The sequence below is a fragment of the Hemitrygon akajei genome, chromosome 10 (assembly GCF_048418815.1).
Source record: "Hemitrygon akajei chromosome 10, sHemAka1.3, whole genome shotgun sequence".
NCBI classification, from domain to species: Eukaryota; Metazoa; Chordata; class Chondrichthyes; order Myliobatiformes; family Dasyatidae; genus Hemitrygon; species Hemitrygon akajei.
The window spans coordinates 136,188,764-136,212,917 of NC_133133.1; the positions used below are offsets into that span (position 1 = coordinate 136,188,764).

The 24,154-nt window shown below is 43.1% G+C and overlaps 1 pseudogene; it reads left to right on the top strand.

Annotated features, from left to right (window-relative positions):
• Nucleotides 1-6,064: 6,064 nt before the first annotated feature.
• On the top strand, nt 6,065-18,477 carry LOC140734028 (uncharacterized; annotated as a pseudogene).
• The last annotated feature ends 5,677 nt before the right edge of the window (nt 18,478-24,154 follow it).

The window sequence follows — 24,154 nt, forward strand, 5'->3', positions numbered from 1 at the left end:
TCATCTTCAAAATGCCAAAAGAGCTCAGCAAAAAGAAAGGGTAGTTCTTAGACAGGTCCTGACAGACTATTTGTTAATTCCCAGTTAACAGGAGTTGCATTCTCCACAGCATATGTACTGGCCAGAAATCCAAAATTATGAGCTATCAAGTCCACCAAAAAGAATCAGCACTGGTATGATGAAAGTAACCAGGAGATCTGGGAACTAACTTACCACAAACAGAAGGCTTTGCTGGATTCACCATTTGTCAAGGTTGAAGAAAAACAGCTCCACAGGTGATGTGTAAGATCAAGGCCCAGGAGGAAAGAGGCGCAGATGAGTCCTAGGGTAGGTGGAAAGCACCTAGGAGCCTCTACAACCTGCTAACTGCCATGATGTGCAGGGAGATCCTTGGCCCAAACCCACTGAGACCATAGAAAGGAAGTGAATTTCAAGGGCAAGAGACAGTCAATGCCAACTGGAAGGAATGCTTCAAAGATGTCCTCAACTATAACTCCCTCCTCAGTGTTGAGCACACACGAGTCCATCCCCAAGCAGCCTATTCAATCTCTTCTTGCCGGAGCTGACCAAAAAAATTGTAAAAACCAAATGCCAACTGAAAAATCACAAGCCCTCAGCAACAGGCAGTACCCATTGCTGATGGTCACAAACGTAGCATGAGCAGTTTCAATGACAAATCCACAACCTCACTGATCACAGCTGGGAAGAGAAGCATGTACCTGGAGATCCCATCTCGAAGGAGAAAAGTAGAGAGGTATCTCTATATTGTTTATTTACTTTTATTTAGAGATACAGCACAGAGGAGGCCCTTCTGGCCTTTCAAGCCATGCCACCCCAGCAACCACTGACAACCCTGTGTTACGAACCCGCAGGTTTCGTTTACTGTGGACTGTCGCTTTAAGCGCCTGAGTGAGGCAGGACTATGACATCAGTCACAGGCTGCTGCGAACTTAAACTCAACACAGATGCCTTGTGCAGGAAGGCACAGAGTCGACTGTACTTCCTTAGAAGGTTGGCGTCATTCAATGTCTGTAGTGAGATGCTGAAGATGTTCTATAGGTCAGTTGTGGAGAGCGCCCTCTTCTTTGTGGTGGCGTGTTGGGGAGGAAGCATTAAGAAGAGGGATGCCTCACGTCTTAATAAGCTGGTAAGGAAGGCGGGCTCTGTCGTGGGCAAAGTACTGGAGAGTTTAACATCGGTAGCTGAGCGAAGGGCACTGAGTAGGCTACGGTCAATTATGGATAACTCTGAACATCCTCTACATAGCACCATCCAGAGACAGAGAAGCAGTTTCAGCGACAGGTTACTATCGATGCAATGCTCCTCAGACAGGATGAAGAGGTCAATACTCCCCAATGCCATTAGGCTTTACAATTCAACCGCCAGGACTTAAGAACTTTTTAAAAGCTATTATTAATGCTTCTTGAGATAGTGATTTAGATGCATATCATATTTTTTACTGAGTTAAGTATTGTATGTAATTAGTTTTGCTACAACAAGTGTATGGGACATTGGAAAAAAGTTGAATTTCCCCATGGGGATGAATAAAGTATCTATCTATCTATCATATACAGGAGAGAGAGAGAGAGAGAGAGTCTGGGGAAGCCAGTAGCTTCAGCTTGTTGCAGCTGGGGCTTGGAACTCTCCCATGCCCACAAGGCACGCAGTGCACAACAGAAAAGTGACTGTCACTTTGTATAATCCATAGGAGTGGATTTTGGAATATCCTGTGGGACCACTCATGTGTTAACCCTTGCCTGGTAACCACTCGAAGACTATATATCCCTGTGACAGGTCGTTTTTGGTGATAATTTGTATGTGGATTTGGAACGATACGACAGACAAGGTCTATGACGACTGTTTACCTGTTTCCAGCGTGGAACCAGTGGAATACTTCTCACTTACCTTTTCTCTCCGTTACAACCTGGATTGGAAATATCTCTCTCCATCATTTATTTTGTGGATTATTGAACTTCCTGACTTTACCATCTCTAAGCCTTGTTCCCCTCCCCCCAAGCTCAATATAGTTTGGGTGCTATATTTACACATGACACCATTAACTTCTGTTTATTTTGGTTTAAGCTACTATATTATAAGTAGTTAGTAATAAAGATAGTAGTTTTATCATCAAAACCAGACTCCATGTGTAATCTATTGCTGCTGGTTCGTTTCTAAAACGTTACAGTCCATAACACCTGTTTAACCCTAACCTTATCAAGGAGCAATTTACAATGACCAATTAACCTACCCGGAACATCTCCAGTGGGAGGAAACTGGAGCACCTGGGGAGACCCGTGCATTCCACAGGGAGGATGAACACAGACTCCATACAGAGGACGCTGGAATTGAACTCCAAACTCCAAAGGCACAATCTGTAATAGCGTCACACTACCCAGGACGTAGTACTGTCTGTTACTAGGAGAGTTACTGCTATGGTCCCTCTCAAGAACCTTTCTGGTTTCTAAAAGCAGTTGCCCCAAATCATAGTGAGAACTCGGTCTGTCTAGAACAACAATGGATTTGATCTTGTAACAACACAGAAGGAGATCCATACTGATTCCCAAGGAAGCATTCCCATTAGTCTCACTCCCCTTCACCTTCTTTCCCTGTATCTCACACAAACAACACTCAAGGTCAGGACTGAATCCAGGTTTCTTTTATATAAACACAAGAGTCTGTAGGTACGTACTGGAATCTGGAGCAACAAACTATCTGCTGGAGAATTTTAGTTGGTTAAGCAGTGGTAGTGGAGAAAGGAATAAATATTCATTACTTAAAAAATTTTCATTTCAATTTCTCCCACCCGCTTATACCCCTTGACATGTTTATTGTGTCATTAATTGTGAACATTTGTAAATATTTAATGTCACAGCCATATTCTCCTTTAAAATTGCCTCTGCAAATCTCTCAAAGGGACCCACATACTGTATGCTTTAGACTGCCTATCTTTTTTTTCTATCTTCATTCTCTTTATTTGACTGTATTTAGTCGTCCTTTTTCCCCCACAAGGAGAGGAAAATGTTAACACTAGAATAGCATTGCCATGAATGATATTACAGTACTGAAATGATTTGGTGCTATCTTCATTGATATTATAATGTCAATACTATTCTATTATTCTTCAAGAAATATTACAGATCCTACATACGCAACCCTCAGGTTCTGTCGGCCACGTAAGTCTAGGGAAGACAATCTCTGGCCCTGCCAAATGGGTGAGATTGAGAGGCGAGTCCACCCTGCAACCTCCATTTGTGTGGATGTTGCGTGATTTGTTACCCTGTTACAAATCAGTACCACAAGATAACAGACAGTATACCTCAAACAATTAAACGATTTAGCTTTATAATTTTTAATTTGACTACAGGGTTAGTGAAGGAAAAGCAAAAAGAAAAGGGCCCATTTCAATGAAGCAGTCTAATGTGCACAAGTTGGAGCTCATGGTTTCCCCTTCGCTGATTCTCCTTCAATCACCCCGGCCTTCGTCGGCTCATGGCTCCATTCTGGCGTCTTCTCTCTTCAGCTCCCGCCAAACAAAAGACCCAGATCACCTGGTGTCAGGCACATGGCGCAAAAACACCCTCCCGTCATTAGACAGCTCACATTCCAAAGCACCTGTTATCTCTAACCATAACCCAAACACTGCTTCTACAGAAAGACTATTACATTGGCAGCAAAACCTTTCACAGAGCGTTACACATATATAAAAGAAATGGCTGAAAATTAATGTGGGTCCCTCAGGTGCACAAACAGAGGAAATTCTAATAGAGAATAATGGTTAAAATATTCAGCATAATCACAAAACAGTATGCAGATGCTGGAAATCCATGGCAATACACAAAAAAAGCTGGAGGAACTCAGCGATCCAAGCAGCATCTGTAGAAATGAATAAACTGTCGACATTTTGGGCCCAGACCCTTTTTCAGGACTGGAAAGGAAGTGGGGTGGGGGGGGGGGGGGGGGGAAGGCACCAGAATAAATAATGTTTTGCACATCCCAAACATGAGAAAATCTGAAGATGCTGGAAATCCAAGTAACACACACAAAATGCTGGAGGAGTTCAGAAGGCCGGGCAGAATCTATGGAAAATTGCAAACAGTTGACGTTTTGGGCCAGGTCCCTTCATTAGGACTGGGAAAAAAAATGAGAAGTCCAAGTAAGAAGGTGGGGGGGGGAGAGAGGGAGAAGAAGTATAAGGTGGTAGATGATAGGTGAAATCAGGAGGGGGGAGGGATGAAGTGAAGAGCTGGGAAGTAAATCGGTGAAGGAGATAGAGTGCTCTCCACCTTCCCTTCCTTCCATGGTCTCTATCCTCTCCTATCAGATAAACCCTTCTCCAGCCCTTTATCTTTTTCACCAATTGACCTCCCAGCTCTTTACTTCACCCCTCCTCCACTTCTGATTTCACCTATTACCTACCATCTTCCTCCCCTCCTCCCTCCATCTTCTTTCTCTGACTCCTCATCCTTTTTTTCCCGTCCTAATGAAGGGTCTCGGCCCAAAATTTTGACTGTTTACTCTTCCAGAGTGGCTGCCCATCCTGCTCAGTTCCTCCAGCATTTTGTGTACGTTGTAATGTTTTGCATATGTTATCACAGCCAAAAACACAATAAACATGCCAAGGAAGAAGTGAACATTCTTAAGGTAATGAATATTAACATATTGTAAATGTGAGTAAACTGAATGAACTGATGGCATAAGCATGTACCGGTAGGTTTTTTTTAAAGTGCACCAAGGACTGGTGGAATATTCAAGTCCTTGAAGTGAGATTTTAATCCAAAAACTCCACAAGAATACCACCCATTTCACAACTACAGGAAATACACATAAATTAAATCTTCAGTAACTGTTATATTTTGTCATAAAACACATTTGCCAGGAAGTGATACTGCAATTTTATTTAATCAGAAATGGAACAGAAATATTACCTCAAAGCAACTCCATAACTAAATGAAATGTACCACGTTCCCCTTGAGCATTCATTTACTAGAAAGTTACAGATCATTTTTGTAGGATTTTTAATTTTGTTTGAGAAATTTTTATAGTAATCTACTTGAGACAGATTTTATAAAACACATTTAAGTAAATCTAATCTTATGGTAATTTTGTGTTCATTGTTTTTAATGCAAAAAAAAAAGAGGTTGCTGCAATGAAACTGCTAATCCCAGAACAAATATAATTGAAAAAGGAAACAACACCATCCCACGCTTTCTTTCCTCTCTAACTGGGTTTCTGTAAAGGAGGTGTATCCAGAGATACCGGCCACGTGACAGATGCACTGCCACCTGGCTGATCGGAGGACACACCACATGCCAATCAACATTTGGTCTCTCCCAACTAAACAATTCACACCTAAATTATTGGTCACCTTAATTGGATTACTCACCCAGCCCCATGCTATAGGACTCAATGTATTAAGTAAACTACTTAAGTAAACATATTTTTACTGAGTTAGTATTGTATGTAATTAGTTTTGCTATAACAAGTGTATGGGACATTGGAAAAAATGTTGAATTTCCCCATGGGGATGAATAAAGTATCTATCTATCTATCTATAAAAGGTGAGACATGTGCCTGGCTCGCTCTCTCTTACAGAGCACCTAATTGAAGGTAAGTGCATTGATTTATGTTTGGGAAGGTCTATTGTTTGTCCTGGTAAGGGAGCCGCAGCTATCCAAGGTCAAGGGGGATTGCTGTTGTAGTGCTTTTCCCTTGTTCTTTGTTTGTGTAACCGTACCCTGTCCCCACACCGCTTCCTGTGTATTGTAGTTGCTTGTGTTGACCCGACTTCCCCTTGTAAATAAATTCCTTATTATTAAAACTGTGTGTGTCCACGCCTCTACTGTTGAGACTCAAAGAACCAGTTATTTTCCATCACAACAGGAGGCCAAGGCAAGACTTAATTGAAATATGTAAAGTTATGAGAAGCAATGTATGTATATAGGAGGAATCTGTTTCCCTTAGTTGGGGGGGGGGTAAAAAGGGGCATCAATTTAACATTCAAGATCTAGAAGGAAAATGAGCACAAAATAATTACCGAGAGTTTGGTGGAGATCTGGATGAAACGATGGTAGATGCTGATACCAATGCCACGTTTAAAAAGTTCCTGACTATGACTTGGAATACCATGGCCTGCAGGAAAATAATTCAAGTGCTGAAGGTGGGATTGGGATGGGCGGTCCTTTTTCAACTAGCATAGACAAAGTGGACTGAATGGTCTCCTTCAAAAACTCTCTCTGATTCCATATGGAACATGATTTAATTGGATATATCTCTGTCTCTCAGCCTTGTGATCAATCTTGTGAATCTCTGCTGGACTCTATCCAGGACCAGCACATCTTTCTTTAGATATTGTTGTGTATTGAATATTTTGGAAATATTTGAATAATATTGTAAATATATTGCTTGATTAAGCATTCTTTGTTCATTTAAATAATTCATTATGGGTTATATGTAAAAGCACATGAATGGCTTATGTCATCACACCACCACATGATAAGTGTACACCTCACTAAAAGTAAAAACAAAACTAAGAGTCATGTTTATCCCGGTCTCTTATGGTTTTCTTTTGATTAATTTCTAGAGTTATAGGACATAACAGTAGTGACAAGGGCGCTTTAAATAAACCCAAGACGACAGTCTAGCCTGTTGAAGTGCAGCGAGACATTCAAGTTTTAAAAAAAAGCACAACACGTGTGTTTCTTCTCAAGGGCAACAGAAAGACAATAGAGTTTTTAAAAAAAGGTAGAAAACAGACAAAATTCATGAGCTCATAAACAGTGAGGACCGAGTGATAACAATCATAAATTTAAAAAAACCAGAAACGGCTGGCTGCATCAGAAAGATAGACACATTTAACTGTACATGAGATAACCAGATATCGTATACTGTTTGAATTGAAGCAAATGAAATAGCCAATGAAAAGTGAGTGCCAGTTTTGCTGAGTGCATCCGGTTTAAATGCATACAGTTTGCTTAGGCCATTGACTGCTCCAACCAAACCAAATGAGCTCTTCAGACATTTCTGGAGTTATAGAACGTAACAGTAGTGACGAAACAAACGTGTTGCGCTTTTTAAAAAACTTTAATGTCTCGCTGCACTTCAACAGGTTAGGTTGTTGTCTGGGGTTTATTTGGTTTCAAATGTTTTTATTGTGAAGCAACATCCGCTTAACCACAACAGACAATGTCCTAAAGTGCAGTGCTTCTCTTTTTCTTTTCTTTGTTATGTTAACATAATGAAAATCAAATGAATGTATGTATAGTAAACAAGGAAAAAGAAAAGGGCACCCGCCCACCCATCTCCTTTCCCCTTCCCAGCACTTCCCTCCCGTATGTGCTGGTTAGGTTCTATCAACCCCCACACTTAGAAGAAACCGACGGCTGAACTAAGTACAACAGTAATGATTGCCAGGTTTTTCAAATTCCTTGAGTCTGTCCTTCATAACATATCTTATCCACTCCAGGTGCTAAGTATCCATTAATGCAGCCAGTGATGGAGTTTCCTCCTTTCTCCAGAACATCAGTATGAGTTTCTTTCAGTAGGAGTTGTTGCTGCGTAGCCTGGAATTTATTTGACCTCAGAGAAGTTCCAAAAATAATTAAACTGGGATCTGGTATTATCTAAACCTATAGTACCTTCGATAGGACCTCAAATATTTGCTTCCAATACTCTTGTATCCTGGGACATAAAGCATAACTATGTAACAAATCTGCATTTCTCACACATCGGGGACAACTCTGGGAATATTTTAGGATTCCTTACTTTTGAGTAACGTAGTCTATATAGGATTTTAAATTGTATTAAACAATACCTGGCATTGATGGAACACAAGTTAACATACTCCAAAGCCTTATTCCATATAACCTCTAACTCTGTACCCAACTCCTTTTCCCACTCATTTTTAATATTATCCATTATCGTATGGCAATTGTTTTGTTTGGCATCATACAAATAGGCGATGATGTGTTCTGTCCCTAAACATGATCTTAATTATCTATCTAATTTATCATGTTCTGCCTTCTCAAAGCCAGAAAGATGTGATCTTATATAGTGTCTTAGCTGGAGATACCTGAAAAAATGACTCTTTTGCAATCTGAATATGTCCCGGAGTTGCCAAAACGACGCAAAAATCCTTTGTATGTATGTCTCCCACACTACGTATCCCTAATTCTCACCATGTATCAAAGGCCCCATCTATACATGAGGGGATAAAAGAGGGGTTCGCTGATATAGGTACAAGAAAAGATAGGATTCTAAGTTTCAAATGCTTCCCCATTTGTCTCCACATCTGTATGGTACTATGGATAATAGGGTTGCCTCTGTAACAGGCTTTATTTAACCGAATGGAGGACATTATAATTGCCCCTATGGAATATGGTAGGCAATCCTCACGCTCCATCTTCAACCATCCAGGAAGTACAACTGTATCATCTATCCAGTATGCTATATGGCTGACGTTGACAGCCCAGTAATAAAAAATAATGTTAGGTAGTGCCAACCCCCCAACAGCCTTACTCTTGCAGAGATGCTCTTTCCTAATTCGATGGGCTTTATAATTCCATATGAAAGGTAGAATTATCAAATCTAATCTTTTAAGAAAAGTTTTGGTAAGAAAGAGGGGCAGGTTCTGAAATGCAGCACCTTGTCTGCATTTACGCTACCCACTAAAGAAATATGGAGTGTCTTCCAGAATTCTATTTTCTTTTTAATCTTTTCAATTAGAGGGGTAAAATTCGCTTCAAATAGAGAACTATACTTTTTAGTTATTGCAATTCCAAGTTAAGTAAACTTCTCAAGGGTTATTTTGAATGGAAATTGTTTAAGCCCCTCCTGTTCTTCTACTCTGACCGGGAATAATTCACTTTTCCCCCAATTAATCTTGTATCCCAAGAAAGTGCCAAATAAATTGATTATTTCCAGCAAAAGTGGAATAGTAATATATGGTTTTGTTACAAACAACAAGATATCATCCGCATAAAGGGAAATTTTGTTGATAGTATATTCTGTATTGTACCCATAGATTTCGGGGTGAGAACGTATGGTCTCTGCCAGTGGTTCTAGGGCCAACGCAAACAATAAGGGACTTAATGCACAGCCCTGATTTGTGCCCCTGTGCAAACTGAATGGTTCTGAGAGACACGAGGAAATCTGCAGATGCTGGAAATTCAAGCAACACACACAAAATGCTGGTGGAACACAGCAGGCCAGGCAGCATCTATAGGAAGAAGCACTGTTGATGTTTCGGGCCGAGACCCTTCATCAGGACTAACTGAAAGGAAAGATAGTAAGAGATTTGAAAGTAGGAGGGGGAGCAGGAAATGTGAAGTGATAGGAGAAGACCGGAGGGGGCGGGGTGGAGCTGAGAGCCAGAAAGGTGATTGGCAAAAGGGATACAGAGCTGGAGAAGGGAAAGGATCATGGGACGGGAGGCCTATGGAGAAAGAAAGGGGGAGGGGAGCACCAGAGGGAGATGGAGAACAGGCAGAGTGATGGGCAGAGAGAGAAAAAAAAGGAGGGGGAAAAAACCAAATATATCAGGGATGGGGTAAGAAGGGGAGGAGGGGCATTAACAGAAGTTAGAGAAGTCAATGTTCATGCCATCAGGTTGGAGGCTACCCAGCCGGTATATAAGGTGGTTTTCCTCCAACAAGAGGAACAGGAGAATGCATCCTACTTGCTCATGGCTCAACAGCCCCCCTACGTCTTGGGTTTATTTAAATATTCCTCTATGCAGGAACATTTAGAACCAAAACCATTGTTGATTGCAGAACACTTTAGGTTTCATAAGCAGAATCAAAAGGGAGTCCATTTCAGCATACGTGGCCGGAATGAAGATTTTGTTTGAGTATTGTCAGTTCAGTGATGGGCTTAATACACTGGGAGATTTTCAGTTTGTGGAATCTTCGAAGAAAGTATTTAAAATGATTCCTATATGAAGCACATCTCACATTTAAAAGAGCAGTTGAATATGCTGTATCAAAGGAAATGGCAGCAATTGAGTTGCAGTCAGGAATAAAAATGAATATGAACAGAAATGCAACGTCTGAATAGAAGCCGGCCTGGCCAAACAAATTGTGTTACTGTTGTGACGGGCTCACATAACACCAGACTAATGCTGGTTTAAAGACAAAACTGGCAGAAAATGCAACAAAATAGGACACATGTTCAAAGAGCATACAAGGGTTAAAGATAAAAAGTCATGTTGCAGTTTCAGAAAGAGCACTAATCTGCATGCTGTTGATGAAAAATCTGATAAAAATGAGTGTGACACAGGACTGAGAAGCCTTGAGATTTACAATGTGAAAACTAACAAGAGACAAGCAATATGGCTTACACCAGAAGTGAATGGCAAATTAATTAAAATAGAATTGGACACTGGCTCAGCAGCTTCAGTCATTCCAAAAGATGAGTCAGAATGGCATTTCAAAGTTACTGAACTAAAGCCTGCAGAATTAAGAACTTATACTAGAGTAACTCCTGTGATGAATGGCATCCGTAACAGTGAAATACAACAACCAACAAGCCACATTAGGTTTGTATGTAGCAAAGACAGGACGGTCAGCTTTGTGGGAAGGTGATTGGCTGAGAGAACTACAACTTGATTGGAGATCCATCGACCATTCGCCTGCCACATCCCCTGCAACAGAGTAAAATGAAAGCTGCTGGATGATGCCACAGCAATGTTCAAGGATGGCATTGGAAAACTCAAACACATCAGGGTAAAATAGTGTTAAATGAAAATGCCACAAACAAGTTTAACTAAAGCTGTCCGGCTCCTTATACCATTATGATATAATAGCCAGTGAGCTAGATTGCATGGAGGCTGAAGGAATTCTTTCCAAGGGTGAGTGGAGCCTATCGGCAATGCCAATGATCCCAGTAGGCAACAAGGATGGGTCTGTCAGGATCTGAGGTGATTTTAAGGTCTCCAACCACCCAGTACTGAAAGTAATTTCTTTAATTCCTTCTGTCCAGAATAGCAGATATCTTTGCAAACCTTTCTGGAAGCAAACACTTCAGCAAAGTGATCTTAACCAAAGCCTACCTACAGATCAAAATGGAAGAAGAGTTCAAGCTGTCTCTCACAATAAACACTCACAAAAGGTTTTATCACTATAATAGGCTTATTGTTGGAGTAGCGTCTGCATTCTGGCAGAAAGCCACGGACCAGGTGCTGCAAGGCTGCCCAGGCATTCACTGTTACCCAGATCCCATTGTTACCATTAATGATGACAAGGAACCTTTCCAAAATCTCAAGGCTGTGTTAAAAAGATTAGAAGATTATGGGCTCTGAGCATAACAGGACAAGCATGAATTCTTTAAACCAAACATCACTCACCACAGTCACACCAATGAAGCACAAGCATTACATAAGTGTGCTGAGAAAATTCAAACAGTGGTGGATGCCCCAAGGCCAAAGGATGTGTCACAGTTGTGGCTCTTTTTAAGATTTGTCAATTAATATAACGGATTCCTGCTTAACCTAGTTATTGTGCTAAACCCCATGAACTCATTACTACAGATTGGGAAGAAATGGCAATGGACAAAGCAGTGTGAGGAGGCTTTCCAAAGACAAAGAAAATGGTGACGTCAGACACTGCACTCACACATTATGATCCACGTCATCCGGTGAAGCTTGCCTGTGATACCTCGCCTCATGGTATAGGTGCAGTCATATCATGCGTAATGAGTGATGGAAGTGAATGCCCCATAGCCTTTTCATCACCTTCTCTTACCACTGCAAAGGAAATTAATCGCAGATTGACGGAGGGGCCTTGAGTCTGGTTTGGAGTGTAAAAAGTTTTAACCAGTAGTTGTGTGGGAGAGTTTACCCCCTCCGTTACTGATCATCAATCACTAGTGTCCATTTTCAACCCACAGAAGGGTGTTCCACTAACAGCAGCAGCATGAATGCAGAGATGGGCTCTATTTCATGGAGGACACATTTACAAAATCAAATTCAAGTGGACAACTAATCATGGAAATGCTGATGGATTGCCCTGTTTATCCTTGCCAAAGGAAGTACATGAAAAATTTACAAAAGAAGGCACTCCTCATGATGTATTCTCCCGAATGCAAATCAAAAGTCTCCCTATTACAGCAGAAATGATCCAAAGGGAAACCAGAAACGACCCCTCACTATCTCAGGTTGACATGGCCACCCAAAATAGATGGAATGTGCAGCAAAAGTTCCAGTCCCTTCATTTTTATAAGCGCCGGGATGAACTGTTCTTGATGGAGGTTGAGAGCTGTTGTACCATTCAAGCTGAGTGCTGAGTGTTGGAGGAGCTGCGTGCCAGTCATCTAGGCGTGGTGTTGACTCAAAGCTTTGGCTAATGGCTTGGGATCAGCAGATCCAGCAGCTTGCCATGCACTGTTCAGGATGTCAACACCTCCAGAAGATGCCATGAGCAACACCTCTCCATCCCTGGGAACAGCCTGCATTGCCCTGGCAGAGGGTTGACGTGGATTTTGCCATTCCATTCATGGGCACACATGTCTTGGTAGTTGTGAATGCAGCTACAAAATGGCCAGGAGTTTTCCCAGTACAGCCTTGCACACTGTTATATGTTGAGAAGCTTCTTCTCAAAGACTGGCATTCCAGAACACTGAGTCAGTGACAATGGACCACAGTTTGTTGCCGAACGGCTTCAGTCATTCCTGAAAATGAATGGAATAAAGACATATTACATCCACACTGTGCCACCCAGCTACAAATGGCTTGGCAGAAAGGTTCGTGCAGAATCTAAAGGACAGACTGTGAGCAATGTCAATAGAACACACCAGACCGACACTGAATCAGAAGCTCGCCAACTTCCTCCTTGCATATCGCAATTCAGCACACCCCACAGCTACAACTCATCAGCTCTACTGTTCTCGGCTCGTCCTTTCTGTTCACGCTTGAATCTCCTGAAACTCAATCTCAGGAGGAATCAGAATCACGTTTATTATCACCAGCATGTGACGTGAAATTTGTTAACTTAGCAGCAGCAGTTCAATGCGATACATATATTGTGGCTCCCAGGACAATCTCCTTTCTTACGTTTGCTACGCTGATTTCTCAAAATTCTTGGTTTCACTGGAAACTGTGATTTGGCCCCAGTCTACACAAACCCATCAATTTCCACTTGACATTATCCACCCACCTAGAGTTACATTGGAGGATTCAGGACAGGGATCTATTTCCAAAGGCTGTGCATTGCTAAAGGAGCAGTCGAGCTTAGAAGAACCATTAGAATCCTAGAGGGATTTTAGTTTGAAGTTAGGTGCTTGCTTTGGTAAAGTGGTCAGGTGCAGCAGTACAGGCTATTCATTTGGAGCCAAAGGTAAGGGATTACAGGTTTTGGAGTCAGGTTTGGAGATCAATGTCAACAATAAATATGAAGAATCATGCACAAGGCTTTGAAGGTTCAAATTTAGGGAAAGCAGGTTAATGGAAAGCATGTAGGGATTATAAACAAGATAAAATCTGTAGATGCACATTTCGGGCCAAGATAGGGTGTTGTGTGTGTTGCCTGGGTGTTAGGAAGTGTTTAGGAATTTGGAAATTGTTTTAGGAATACATTTTTTAATTATGAAAGCATTAGAATTACTTTTAAATGATTTAGCCTATTAGTGACTAGCCTATAGTTTTCCAATCCAATATCTTTCTGCCCTTTGGCCAGTTTATATTTGTTTGCTGTCCATTTGTGTTCAGTTTTACTCTGTAGGGTCAAGCCAGCAGTACAGCTTTGCCATCAGGTGCAGATCTCCAACATGTTCTTGCAGCATTTTATTTTCTTAAGTCTCTGGGCTCTCTCAAGGCTGCTTCCATGTTAGTTTTTAGAGCTTAATTTCACTTCTAAATTTTCACACTGTTAGGTTGCCTTGAAATTTGTGAATTCAGATTCTAGTATTGTTTTGCAAAAGGGCAGTGATGTGATTACAATCAGGTCTATTCACCCTAGTTTAGCTCATTGCTTAAAGAGAGGACACTTAAAAAGCAAATAACTGTAGGTGCTGGGAATCTGAAATGAAAAGAGAAAATGCAGGAAATACTTGCAGGTCAGGCAGTGTCTGTGGAGTTTTTAAGATTAGCATAGAGTGAGACAGACACCTCTTTTACCCTTATTAGGGAGAGAGAGAGAGAGCCTGTGGTATGTCGAATTACCAGGTGAACGAGAAGTATTTGAGGTTCTACAAGTCTGTGTCTTTATTGATGCTTTGCTTCATGCTTGAGTGCTCGCACCGATACATTTTTTTGCTGCTGGGGGAGGGGGGATCGTTGCTTCCTGCTGCTACGCGTGGGAGGGGGGAGTTGGTGGGGGCTGTGGGGTTCCAACATTTAACTATCATACATTCTTTGGGGCACTCTTCAGTTTTTGTGGACGGCTGCAAAGAAAAAGAATTTCAGGATATATATTGTATACATTTCTCTGACGTTAAATGTACCTTTGAAACATTTGAAACAAGATCAGAAAGCACAGTCATTCATAGGGTTTCTTTTTGTGAGGAGGGCAATTTGAGTTTAAAGCAGGATTGAAAAGTATTCACATCCTGGAAAGTCAACTCACTGCTCAAAGGTTCAAAGTACATTTATTTATTATCAAAATATGTATGTAGTACACAGCCCTGGGACTTATCTTCTCTCAGACTGACACAAAACAAAGAAAGAAAAGCCATGGGACCCTTTTAAAGAAAAAAAATTAAACCTCCTTCGCACAAAACGTGCAAACTGCAAAAAAAAAACACATAAGCAAAAAACAAAGAAAATAAAATACCAACCACAAATCATCCAACCAGACCAGGTGTATTCAGTTTAGTTCAGTCTAGCTGTGTCATTCATTAACCTTGGGCTGCACAGCTAGTCTGTCCCGATCAGAATGGCACAAAATACCAACAAAAAGGTGTGACCAGAAACACATAATAACATGAACTAGAGTCAAATCCACAAACCGCATCAATTAAATACATCTCCCCAACTTGGTTCTATGTCCCCTGACACCCAACAAATATCCATCAACCTCAGACCCAAAATCACACTCGGTGGTGTAGGCAAGAAATGGATTTTGTAGGTGGCATGCTAAGGAACCACAGAGTACCGGCGGTGGAGAAAATGAAACTGGGAGTGTGGATGGAAGGCTTTTTCAGCCAGCTGCGTCATCCTGAATGGTCTTGAGCTTCTAGCTGAAGTGTCAAGTAGCGAGTCATAAAGGTATCCTGTAGTAAGTGATACACTTCCTGTTATTCCAAAGACTTTCCACCATCTCCAGACACGGTGATTGCTTAGATAGATGCAACTCAAGCAGCTCAACCTCTCCCCTTGTCTTGTGGCTCCCTCCCTCCCTAATAGTCTCTCATCTCCCAGGGCTTGGAAGAGGAAGAAGAGCAAAGCTTGCTTGGTGTGACTGCGATTGGGTAGTGGGAGAAGAGTCAGGGTGAGCAGTAGGCACATGAGAGGGCTGCTGTGAGCCAAGAGTTGGGGAATGGGTGGGGTCAACATGATCAGGAGGTTCAGTGGGCAAAGGAGCTTGGAGGAAGTGAGGTCTATTGTGAGCACAATGGAAGAATGATGTGAATTCAGTATGTAAAGGGGTAAGGGTGAACAACGGAGAGGGGAAAGAGGGTGATGACAGGAGATTGAGGAGAAAGATAGAGAAGTGAAAGAAGTGTCGGTAGGCAGAAGAAATGGAGGGTGGAAAGCTGTGTAGCATTTCACTTCTTTTCAGGATTGCCCCCCAATGAACACTGAATTCATTAGTAGACTTGTCTAGTGAACAGCCTCCAGCCTCATTGCATGAAAGTCAGTCTAACATAAATTCAGAACATTAACAGATTTCCTGTTTTTTCCTCTTTCAAATACTATACCGCCCGGCAGAGTGGCATCGGAGACGGCGTCATGAAAGGGCCCAAAAACATGCTGCCTTTATTGCCAACCCCTTCAAGTTCACCGAGGAGTTTCTGGGGCAGAAGCGCAGTGGGAAACTGGCCTGTTTGCAGGAAGACACAGACCAACATCTGAAGATTTACAACGATCCTGAAAGAGAGCAGGAGCTGCGGGAGTGCAACACCCTAACAGACCCCCCTGATCCGGCTGTGCAGTTCGACATGTCAGAGCTGCAGCTAAAGGAAGTCAGAGACGTCGTCCGCAAAGCAAGGGCAAGCTCGGCTCCAGGACCAAGCAGCACCTCGTACAAAGTGTACAAGAACTGCCCCAAACTCCTGCTGTGTCTGTGGAAGATGCTGCAAATCTTCCGAAGGGGGAAGATCCCAGAACTGTGGAGAGTGGCTGAAGAGGTGTGGATCCCGAAGGAGGAAAACGACACCCAGATAGACTAGTTCCGCATCATCTCCCTGCTGTGTGTCGAGGCGAAGATCTTCTTCAGTGCAGTTTCCACTCAGCCATGCACCTACCTAGCAAAGAACACCTATATCGATACTTCAGTCCAGAAGGGTGGCATTTCAGGGATGCCGGGCTGTCTGGAGCACACCAGAGTGGTGACGCAGCTCATCAGGGAGAACAAGGGCAACCTGTCAGTGTTTTGGCTCGACCTGGCAAATGAATATGACTCCATTCCGCACAACCTGGTGCACCTCACACTGACCAAATATCACGTCCCCAGCAGAATCAGAGACCTTATCGCTGATTATTACAGCAGCGTCAGGATGAGGGTCTCTTCAGGAGCAATTACATCAAGCTGGCACGAGGTGGAGATCGGCATCATCACAGGGTGCACTGTCTCAGTGACACTGTTCTCCCCAGCCATGAACATGCTCACTAAGTCTGCTGAAACAGAGTGCAGAGGGCACAGAGTGAATTCCGCTCAACGGCAGCCACCCGTCAGGGCATTCGTGGATGACCTCACAGTCACCACAGAATCAGTCCCAGGCTGCCGGTGGATTCTGCAGGGGCTTGAAAAGCTGGTGGAGTGGGCCCGGATGCGTTTCAAACCAACCAAATCAAGATCAATGGTGCTGAGGAAAGGGTAGGTGGGGGTTCCGGTTCAGCATCGCAGGCACAGCCATCCCAACCATCACAGAAAAGCCAGTCAAGGGGTTAGGTAAGGTTTTTGACCGCTCTCTAAGGGACACGACATCCATTCATGCGACCTGCACCGAGATGGATGGCTGGCTGAAATCTGTGGACAAGTCTGGCCTACCTGGGAAGTTCAAAGCCTGGGTGTATCAACATAACATTCTTCCCAGAATCCTGTGGGCCCCTTCTCGTCTATGCTGTTCTGATCTCGACAGTTGAAACCTTAGAGAGGAGGGTCAGCAAGCACCTCAGGAGATGGCTGCGGCTGCCGAGGAGCCGGAGCAGCATCGCACTCTATGGACACAACAAACTGCGACTGCCCTTCAAATCCTTGGAGGAGGAATTCAAGGTAACAAGAGCCAGAGAGGTGGTACAGTACAGGGACTCAAGTGATCCGAAGGTGGCTAGAGCAGGGGTCCAAGTGAGGACTGGCAGGAAGTGGAGGGCAGAGGAAGCTGTTCAGGAAGCAGAGGAAAGGCTGTGTCACAGGAGGCTGGTGGGAGTGGTCACACGAGGCCGAGCTGGGCTAGGATCCTTTCCAACTCCCCAAATGGGCACCATCAGAGGGAAGGAAAGGCGCCGCCTAGTTCAGGAGGAGGTGAGAGCAGCAGTGGAGGAGACGAGAACCTGCAAGGCGGTAGAAATGAAGCTACAGGGAGCTTGGACAAGATGGGAGAATGCGGTGGAGAGGAAAGTGACCTGGGCTGAGCTTTGGAAAGCTGAGCCACGCCGCATCCAATTTCTCATCCAGGCAGTGTACGGTGTGCTTCTAAGCCCATCAAACCTGCACACATGGGGCAAAGCAGAGACATCAGCGCGCCCATTGTGTTCCAAGCGAGGAACCCTGGAGCACATCCTCAGCAGCTGCACAAGGGCACTTGGTGAGGGATGGTACCGATGGAGGCATGATCAGGTCCTGAAGACCATCGCTGAAGCCATCAGCACAGGAGTGGAGTGGGCGAAGCGGTCCTGACCCTCCAAGCAGACCATTGCCTTTGTCAGAGCCAGGGAGCAGCCAATACCCACCAAAAGAACATTGGCAGGTATCCTGACCTCTGCAAGGGACTGGCAGCTGTTGGTGGAACTCGAAAGGCAGCTGAGGTTCCCCAACCATATCGCTGCCACCACCCTGCGACCAGACATTGTCCTTGTGTCTGAGTCTACCAAGTAAGTAGTGATGCTGGAGCTGACAGTCCCATGGGAAGATCACTTGGAAGAGGCCTTTGAAAGGAAAGTACGCAGGACTGGTCAGCAACTGCCAGCAGGCTGGATGGAGAGCGAGGTGTCGCCCAGTGGAAGTTGGTTGTAGGGGATTCGCAGCCCGTTCCTTAGCCAGAGCCTTCAGCAATTTGGGCATCGAGGGAGAGAGGAAGAGGAGAGCCATCCGCAATACCACGGAAGCGGCAGAGAGGGCCTCAAGATGGCTGTGGCTCAGAAGAGGGGAGCCATGGAGTCATGTGTAGCTAGCCATCTGGACACAAGCTGGGGTCTGATCAGCTCTGGCTGGGTGACCTGGAGGAGGGTGTATGATGTTGAAAGACCCAATGATTCCAGGAAAATCATTGAAGATGTGTCCAGAGGCATCAGTAGATGTATGTACACAGTACTGCGTGTGAAATTACCATCATGATAAAATAAGTGCTCAAGCATAATTAAGCTGGCTTTTTATTCGATCTAAAACTGTACATCCTCTTCCTCACTGCTTCCTGGATGGAATGCTGAAAGCCATTTTGAATACACATCAGAAAGTCTCTACGTGAGGACTCCCGAGCTGAGCATGGAGTGAGTAGGTGCGTGTGAGTGTGGCTCCCAATTTTTTATTGAAAATCTACCCGTTTATCTTTGCCGTATGCTCAAGATAACTGAAAATTCAACATTGTGAACCACCCGGGACATTGCTGGACACTGACATGGCAAATAAAATGCACCTTCGAAGGAAAGCCGGGGAAAAAGATAGCGAAGCCTTGAGCAAGAAAGCTGATGTTATGGTAATGGCGCCGTTGCACGGTGCTGGACCTGCGCTACCCGATGACTTGGAGAGGCTTCGTTTTGTACTTCTTACTGACATGATGCAAGCAGTGCATTCTGCCCTAGAAAGAGAACTTGAAGATGCTTTGTCACCAGTGAATGCTACCATGGAGCAAATTATGTCTCATTACGCGTCACACGACGAACGCATTCGTGAGATTGAAGATGGCCTGAATGATTACAGTGACCAACTGGCGAGTGCCGAAGCCGCCATTGCAGCGTTGCAGAGCGAAAACGCATTTCTGAAGGGAAAGCTACATGACCTCCAATCGGTTGCAGAGATCCAATTTGAGAGTGGTCGGCATTCCTGAAAATTTGGAAGGTTCGGACCCTGTTAAATTTATGACCGAGTTTTTTGACAAAGGGCTGGGGACAAATTTCTTCTCAAGGCCTCTTGTACTTTCACGTGCTCACCGAGCCGGGCCTAAACCATCCGGTGTCTTTGAAGCCAAGCAAACGAGACCAAGAACTGTCCTGGTTCTCTTTCACTTCTTTCAAGATAAGCAACGCATCATCTGTAGACGGAAGCAGGAGCTGTATTTCCGCGGGCATTGGGTGTTCTTTCATGAAGATTTTAGTGCAGAGCTGGGGAAAAAATGAGCAGCGTTCAAGGAGGTGAAATCCCTGCTTTACAGGAAAGGGGTCAGGTTCAGCCTCTTGTATCCGGCCCGGCTCTACGTCATCCATGAAGGTAAAAAGCATTATTTCAGTATACCAGAGGTGGCCAAAGAGTTTTACCATTCGCGCTGGGGAGAAGAACGAGAAGAGCAATGACTTTTTTTTAGGTTATTCATGCAGCATTGAAGGGATCTCCTGCCATGGCAAACAGTTAATTTTTGCGATTCACTTCTTTGTTCATTTTTTCCAGTTTAATTTGTGGAACACGATTGGGTCGAACTGCTATGCTGCGGAATCTGATTAATAAAATCTTTCAACCAGCAAAATGTAAATATTTGGGATTTGCATCTCTGGCGTTTAGTTTCCTAGTTTTTTTTTTGTTTTTTATGCTTTGCTTGACCTGTGTTATCTTTAGCCTATATATATTAAAAGTAGAATAAGTGTTGGTATAAATTTTAAGGAGGGGAGCCAGCCTAGATTAGATTAAAGTTTTGGTTGTATGGGGAACGCTTTGGAAGTTTTTTGTTTGGTAATGCCTGCGATCATCCTCAGTTGGGGAGGTAGATCTAGGTTTGGGGGGGGGGGTAATTTTTTTTTCTTGTTTGTGTAAAGGGGTGTGGGGGGGCAGTGTTTTGGGGGATCACTATGGTAGCTTATTCTTTTGTGTGTTACGGATTGGCCAGACTTTCTTTTCAGTGTGCGTTATTGTGTGCAGCTTGTGCCCTCGCACTGTTTTGGATTGTGGGCCCTGTGTGTCTCCTGATCCGGTTAACATGAGTGCTGCTGATGGAGGCCACCCTGTGAGGTTTATTTCTTGGAATGTAAAGGGGCTCAATGGTCCTGTTAAAAGAGCTGAAGTTTTCTCTCATCTGAAACAATTAAAAGCAGATATACTATTTCTACAAGAGACACATTTAAGAGTGGAAGACCATAATAGACTCCATAAAGCATGGATTAGTCAGGTTTTCCATTCCAGATTTAATAGTAGGTCCAGGGGGGTGGCAATATTAATCACCAAAAGAATGCAGTTTGCACCATCTGATGTGATCAGTGACCCTAATGGTCGCTTTATTATAGTCTCTGGATCTCTCTTTCAGATACCTGTCATTTTGGTAAATGTTTATGCCCCTAATTGGGATGACATCCACTTTGCAAATAAGGTTTTGTCATTAATACCTAACCTGAATACACACCAGCTGATCTTTTTAGGAGATTTGAACTGTGCTATTGACCCACTGCTTGATAGGTCTAGCTCTAGGGGAACATCTTCTGGTATGGCAAAGGCCTTCTCGATGTTTATGCAACAAAATGGTTATATGATACTTGGAGAGTTTTGAATCCATCAGTTAAGCAATTCTTTTTCTTTTCTCAAGTTCACCACTCCTATTCCAGGCTAGACTATTTCTTTATAGATAGCGCCTTGATACCAATGATTAGACAAATTGAGTACACTGCTATAATTATATCTGATCACTCACCTGTGAAACTGAACCTATGTTTTCCTTTAAACATCAGAGAATGGCCTCTGTGGAGACTTAACCCCCCTTTGCTTTCCAATGAGAAATTTTATAGTTATATATCGGCTAACATTGACACATTCTTCGAGGCTAACAAAACTGAGTCGTTATCATACTCTTTACTTTGGGAAACTTTAAAAGTTTACTTGAGGGGTCAAATAATATCTTATACTTCACATGCCAATAAAGAGCATAGGAAGGAAATGCAAGTGTTATTGCAATCTATTTTGGATCTGGACAGGTAATATTCTGAGGCACCCACTGCGGAATTATATAAAAGCCGGGCTGATTTGCAAGCAAACTTTAATCTTCTATCTACAAACCTATCAGAACAATTAATTCTTAAGCCTCTATTATGAATATGGTGACAAGGTGAGCTGGCTTATGGCTCATCAGTTGAAGCGTCAAGCTGCATCACGACTTATTCCCCAGATAAGAGACACGCACCAAAACTTGACAAGCAATCCAAAAGAGATTAATAACATCTTTGGAACTTTTTATTCCTCTCTGTATACCTCAGAGTTTCCCTCAGATATAACAAATATGGAATGATTTTTAGATAATTTGGAAATACCAACTCCTGAACCAGAGGAGGTGGAGAATTTAGATCGGGCTCTTGGGCAGGAAGAGATTAGTAATGCCATTATGGCTATGCAGAGTGGTAAGTCCCCAGGTCCTGATGGTTCTCTGATAGAATTTTATAAGAAATTTAAGGATAAGCTCATACTGGTTCTTCTAGAAGTGTTTCAGGAATCTTTGGAGTATGGTTCCTTACCCCCTACTCTTTCACAGGCATCTATTTCACTTCTTCTTAAAAAGGACAAGGACCCGACTCAATGTGGATCATATCACCCCATTGTGGCGACCCACTTCCTGCACAGGCGAACCGGCTCACAAATAGCCCGCGAACGGGGAGAGACTTTGCTAATGCACCTCTGACGTCATTTCCGCCCGGAGAGGGCGGGGGCTAGGGACTAAAAGCCAGTGCTGCGAACTTTGAATAAACTAGTCTCGAAACGACTTACCGACTTTGTGTCGTGGTTTCTAGCTCTGTATGTAGTACATCACTACACCATCTCACTTTTGAATGCGGATGTGAAAATTTTGGCTAAAGTGTTTGCGTGCCGTTTAGAAGGCCCCCTTCCCAAGATAATCTCAGATGATCAAACAGGCTTTTATTAAAAATTGCCATTCTTTTTTAATATCCGTTGATTGGCTGATGTGGTTTATTCACCCAGTGATTCTCCAAGTCCGGAGGTTGTTATCTCCTTGGACGCGGAGAAGGCATTTGATAGAGTGGAGTGGGTATCCTTGTTTAGTGTTTTGGAGAAATTTGGATTTGGCAGAATATTTGTAGCCTGGGTTAAGCTATTGTATCACTCGCCTTTAGCATGTATACAGACGAATTATTTTCGATCTGATTATTTCCCATTAACACTTGGCACTCACCAAGGCTGCCCATTGTCCCCTCTTCTTTTTGCAATTGCAATTGAGCCTCTTTCTATTGCATTTAAGTCAACTACATTATTTCAAGGCGTTAGGAGAGGGGACATGGAACACCGTGCATCCCTATATGCTGACGACCTCTTACGTGCATCCCTATATGCTGACGACCTCTTACTTTATGTTAGCGACCCTGCAGGTAGCAGTCCTGCTATTGTGTCATTTTCAGGTCAATTTGGAGCCTTCTCTGTCTATAAGCTGAACCTTCAAAAAAGCAAATGTTTTCCCATTAATAACTTGGCCCTACAGATCCGACAGGAATCTCTGCCTTTTCCTTTATCTCAAGGATTTTGTATACCTAGGAATACACGTTACTTGCTCTTTTACATCTCTGAAGCTAACTACAGGCCTCAGGTTAGCCAAATGAAGGCTGATTTTGAGAGATGGCGCAGTTTACCCCTCACTATAGCTGGGAGAATTCAATCAGTGAAAATGACTAAACTTCCCAGATTTCTTTATTTGTTCCAGTGCTTGCCAGTTTTCTTACCCAAGTTATTTCTCAAATCAATCAACCAAGCTATAACCTCCTTTATTTGGGAAAATAAGGGCCCAAAGGTTAATAAGTGCATTCTCCAAAGACATAGGTAGAATGGGCCTTCCTAGCTTTAATCATTATTACTGGGCATCGAACATTCAAAAGGTATTATTTTGGCTCCACCGGACAGATATAAACTGGTGCCTGCTTGAGACATGGTCTTGCCACTCCTCGTCTCTCCCAGCTTTCGTGTATTCTTCCTTGCCATTGAAATCCTCTCAATTCACATCTAACCCGGTCATGCTCTCCACCCTCAAAATTTTTAAACAATTTCGCTGTCACTATAAGTTCATATCAGCTTCTGTTTTGGGTCCCATTCATAGAAACCATCTATTTCTCCCTTCTACACTCGATTCAGTGGGGTTTGAAGAATTTGTACACTGATAACATATTTGATAGTTTTGATAACCTGTGCAGTAAATATGGCCTTCTGCATAATAAATTTTTAAAATACCTGCAGATTCGCCACTTTGTCAAGGAAAGATTTCCCTCTTTTCCTGATCTACCACCTGCTATGTTGTGGGAAAAACTCACTCTTAGCTTTAATAATAAAGGGCTGATCTCTGTTCTATACTCTCAGCTGATGTCTTTGGGAGTTCAAGATCTAAACAAAACTAAGACGAGGTGGGAGGATGACCTTGGTATGGATCTGGCTGAGGAATATTGGACAAAAGCATTGAATAGGGTTCATTCCTCAACATCATGTGCTAGACTGGGGCTCATACAATTTAAAGTTTTACACAGGGTACATTTAAGTAAATCCTGGCTTGCTGACATATATCCCCGGACAGATGCTGGCTGTGACAGGTGTTCCTTCTCTCCAACTGGTTTACTGCATGCAATTTGGTCTTGCCCTCGGCTTGATGGCTACTGGGCACTGGTTTTTTAAAATTATCAGTGAGGTTTTGGGGGTGACACTGAGACCTTGCCCACTTATAG